Source organism: Mustela nigripes, chromosome 9 (genome assembly GCF_022355385.1).
Source record: "Mustela nigripes isolate SB6536 chromosome 9, MUSNIG.SB6536, whole genome shotgun sequence".
Classification (NCBI taxonomy): domain Eukaryota; kingdom Metazoa; phylum Chordata; class Mammalia; order Carnivora; family Mustelidae; genus Mustela; species Mustela nigripes.
The window spans coordinates 37,538,507-37,543,678 of record NC_081565.1 but is presented as its reverse complement, the minus strand read 5'-3'; positions in this window follow the sequence as shown (position 1 = coordinate 37,543,678).

Genomic DNA, 5,172 nt, shown 5'->3' with positions numbered 1-5,172 from the left:
CAGTGCAGGACTCAATCCCAGGACCTTGGGATCATGACCTGAGCCAAAGGCAGATGCTTAAGCAGCTGAGGCAGGCAGGCATCCATATATATATTTTGCTTAAGCAGCTGAGGCAGGCAGGCATCCATATATATATTTGGAGAGCCATTTGTTTATTTTAGAGAGAAAACATGCATGCAAGTGGTGGGGAGAGAGAATCTCAAGCAGACTCCACTGAGCTCAACACAGCTCAATCCCACGACCCTGAGATCATGACCTAAGCGGAAACCAAAAGATTCTCAACCAATGGCATAACCCAGGTGCCCCTGAACTATATATTACTATCTCCTTTTTACCAATGGGGAAACTAAAGTTTGAAGTTAGGTCACTTGCCCAAGATCAGCCGATGAATAATTGGGAATCTGAAATTCCTGTAAGGCCAGACTCCAAAACCTGTGTCCTCCACTACATACACAGGACAGCTCACACAGTTTACCTTGGAGTCGCTGATACTGCAATGTCTGGCAGATCAGGACAGGTGGGATGGAAGTTTACACTATGTCCTAACGTAGAGAATGCCGGCAACCACCTGAAGATGGTACTTTTCCTAGAATGGCCACGAGGGGGCAGTATGTATCCCCAAACCAGAAGCCTGGGGAGGGGCGGGGTAAGTGCTTCCTCTTGCCCTCAAAAAACCTTACTTAAAACCTTTTTTTTTTTTTTAGATTTTATTTATTTTTTTGACAGACAGAGATCACAAGTAGGCAAAGAGGCAGGCAGAGAGAGAGGAGGAAGCAGGCTCCCTGCTGAGCAGAGAGCTTGATCCCAGGACCCTGGGCTCATGACCTGAGCTGAAGGCAGAGGCTTTAACCCACTGAGCCACCCAGGTGCCCCTTAAAACTTTTTAGTAGAGTTTATAACCAATATCATTATCATCCATTATTATCACCTCCCTATTTTTTTTAATACAATTTTCTGTTTGTTGACATAAACCATGTAAACACAGGGAAAAACAAGTCACGCAGATGTCTGAAGGAAGAACAATCCCAGGCAGAAGAAACAGCCATTGCAAAGCTCCATCATGGAAACATGCTGTGTACCTTGAAGGAACAGCAAAGCCATCCAGCTATATGGGAATGAATAGGAGAGAGAAGCAGGTGCCTGGAAGCCATTGGAAGGCTTAGGGCGGAGGAGTGAAGGTTATGATTTGGCTTATTTTTTGAAAGGAATACTCCAGCTGATGTCTTGAGACTATAGGGGTGACTCAGAACAAAAAGGCTGGAAGATGATCAGAAGACCACTTCTGTAATCCAAGAGACGTGACAGTGGCTCAAACCTGGCTGCTGGTGATTGGGTGATGAGAAGGGGTTGGTTTCTAGATAATTTTGCAGGTAACACCTATAGGGTTTGCCAACAGCTGGGATGTGGGTGGGGTGTGAGAGAGAATGGAGTCGGGCACAACTTCAAAGATTTTGGCCTGAGCAGCGGGAAGATTGAATTTGCCATTTACTGAGATAGGAAAGAGTGTGGGAGGAACAGTCTTGAGGGATGAAAATCTGTCCAGTGGGTGGTTGTACATGGGAGTCTTAAGTCTGGAGACAGGATTGGACAGGAGATCTAATTTGGGGAGCTGTTGGCATATAGTAGTATTTACAGCCTGGTAAGGTCACACTGGGAAGGGGGGTGAAAGAGAAGAGGTCCAAGGACCAGGCCCTGGTTGCTCCATCATTTAGAGGCCAGGGAGCTGAGGAACAGGGCAGGAGTCTGACAATTCTGGAGCCAGAGCTGGGGGTTGAAGTTGGAGGACTCCGTGCTAAAGGGAAGTCCTGTGTGGTGGAGGTCTCTGGAGTTTTCCTCCTGGTTGCCTAGGAGAGTTGGGGCTTCTCTTGCTTGCCCTGATCATTGGAACCTTCATTGGAGAGAAGGGACTGGCCCCGTGGTACAAGTCAGTTAAGGCACCAGAGTATTTGGGTTCCTGGGGCCAGGAGTGATCAGGGGTCCTGGCTGCCTCCTCCCCTTTAGTCATCTCTTAAACATGGGCGCTCCCTAGAACTCCTCATCTCTCCCTGGGCCACCTCATCCACCTGCAAGCCTTTACCTGCCACTTTGGGCTTAAAGGCTCTATCTATCTCTAGCCCAGCCTGTGCCTATCCCTGGATGCCCCACAAGCACCTCTAGTTCAGCATTTCCAACCTCCAAACCGTCTCCTAGTATATCCACTACCTTCCACTCTCCCCTACCCCAGCACGGAGTCTCCCTCAGGAATTCAACTTCCTCCTAATGTTCCTGACCTGGGGCCAGAGGCCAGAATAGAGGTGGGAGTTCTGGGACAGTAGGGAGGACAGGAACACATTCTTGCTAGCCCTGGCTGAACTGTGCCAAGGGCCATTTGTGAGCCCCGTCTGAGGAATCCTCCTTATCAACCAATGGGGGTTTCACTGGGTCCCTGGAGGGCTCAACGTATCAGTCCTAGATTTATGACCTCATCTGTGTGCCAGGGTATACCTGGCTCTGAGCTGTGTGCCTTCTCTCTCTGCCCCTGACCCAGCCTGTGAAGCTCCAGCTGCCCTCATCAAGATCCCCCACTGGGCCCAGAGTCTGAGCATCCCCTCCAAAAGCCCCTGCACACTCCCTCCAGCAACCACCCACCCCTTGACTCCTGAGCACAGACACAAGGGGAGACCATGAGTTCTGGCACATTCTTCCTCACCCTGCTTCATCACAGCAAAAGGACAGTGGCAAATCTGAAACCTCACTCCTCTGAGCTTCATTATCCCCATTTTACAGATGAGGAAAGTGAGGCCCAGAGAGGTTCAATGAGCTGCCAAAGCTCAGCGGAGGGCACTTCACTGGGGTTATTTGTTCATTAGGGGTCTTTGTGTTTTGAGTTTTTTCATTTTTTTTTAAGATTTTATTTATTTATTTGACAGAGAGAGATCACAAGTAGGCAGAGAGGCAGGCAGAGAGAGAGGGGGAAGCAGGCTCCCTGCTGAGCAGAGAGCCCGATGCGGGACTCGATCCCAGGACCCTGAGATCACCACCTGAGCCGAAGGCAGCAGCTTAACCCACTGAGCCACCCAGGCGCCCCAGTTTTTTCATTATTTTAACTGTACCTGTATGTTATATATGCATATTTATAGGATATATTTCACAATTTAGAGACCAAGTCAATCTCCTCAGACCTCAGCTTCCTTGGATGTAAGATGGGCATGACGATGTGAGGACCAGGAGGGTGGGGAGTGGTAACAGCGAACACTGCCCACATGCCAGGCAGGATTCGTTTTCTCATCCCAGCGGCCTTGTGAGGTGGGAGCTGTTATTACCCTGTCTTACCTAAAGTCATCCAGCTAGTGAGCGGTAGAGCCAGCATTCGCATCCAGCCTGGCCGCCCTCTGTGTGCTCTCAGGGGCCACAGTATAGGCCCTGTGGCACCCAGGGGAGCTGGGTTATTCCTCTTTCCCACTTCAGGGTCAGCAAAGAGGTAGTGCCTAGCCATGGTCAGGCTGCACAGCTCTCAAGGGCCACAGCCTCCCCCCACTGGGGGCATCAGCACCCCAACCTGCCCAATATGGCTGCTCCCATCTCTTTCTGGGCTGCAGGACCCCATCTGAGGGAGACAGACACGGAATGCTGTCTGTGAGTTCCTGTCCTTTGGAAGGCCTGAGTGGGAGTGGGAGGGCAGGGAAAGACAGGGAGTCAGGGTCCCACCCAAAGCCAGGACCACCAGGCTGAGGACCAAACCTTCATCTGCAAAGTCCTGGAGGAGCCTGGTCTGGGGCTGGGAGTTGCTCTTGCCCTACGCTGTCCCCCGTTCAACCACAGCCTCAGTTGGGGTGGGGGAAAGGGAAGCGAGGTCATGACATGACTGCAAAGTACTGGAAGAAGTCAGAGCTGTGGGGCTCCCCCCAGACCCTAATAAATCCAAGCCTCAATGCACAGAGAGGGAAACTGAGTCCCAGAGAGGAGAGGGATTCTGTCCAGGTCACACAGCCAGCCTGTGTTGGGCCAGCACCTAGGAGAATGAGCGCAGAGACAGGACCTTCATGACTCATATCCCAACCTGGCTCTCAGAGCTAAACAGCTGCGTCTCCTGGATCCAAACCAGGTCATGGTTACAAAAGTGTGTGTGTGTGTGTGTGTGTGTGTGTGTGAGTCAGACAGCAGAGCTAAGAGCCAGGGATCCACAGGGATGGTGAGACCCACCCCATCTCACCCCACCTCTGCCTACCTGCCTGCCTGCCTATCTGCCTCTCTATTCCAGAGACTTCCCTTACCTCTGCGCCAGGCCTTGGCCTTACCTCTACCCTGGGCCTGGCCTCGGTTCACCTTAACCTGCTTGTCTGACCTTATCTTCTTCCACTCTTCCCTTTCCCCATTCCGGCAGTGGTCCTCCACACTCCCACCTGAGGGCCTTTCAGTGGCTGTTCCCTCAGCCTGGCATGCTCCCTCTCCAGGTGTCCACATGGCTCACTCCCTCCCCCCTTTCAGGTCTTTATGCAGACTCACCTTCTCCGTGAGGTCTTTGGGCTTTACAGCCCCACATGCTTCCTGTCCCTCTTTGCTACTTTTCCTCCTTAATATGTATCACTAACACACCGTGTGTCTTGCACAGAATGTTGGTTCTATGAGAACAAGAAATTTAGTTTCTTTTTTTGTGCCTAAATCCTCTGCACCAAAATGGGGTCTGGCATGTTATAGAATTTCAACCAACTTCTGCCAAGAGAATGAAAGGGATCTGTGCACAGAAACACTCTGTGACCACGGTCAGGGCTCATCAGAGCCTGACCATCAGGATCCAAATCTGCAGGGTATTTTGGATAATGGGCCGAGTGCAGGTCTGTGCAGAGCGGTAGCCAGCAGGCAGGTTCTGGACGGACCCACTGACTGTCCTACCTCCAAGGCCACCTCCCTGGGACATGAGGGTGGCAGAAGGCTGAAGTGGTCAGCAAGGGGGATAGAAGAGGAGGAGCCAGCGCCCTTGGACCCACATACACCTCCCACCTGTGACTTAGGCCTTAGGGTCACTCTGCTCTGGAATGCCAGGAATGAGAAAGGCCACCCTTCTCATGTTCACCAGGCCACTGAGGCAGAGAGAGGGAGGCATCTGGCTGGGACTTACAGCTGTGGACTCCTCCCTGGTCACTCCCAGGCCTGATTCGCTGGCTCAGCTCCTCTCACTTTGAGATGTCAGAC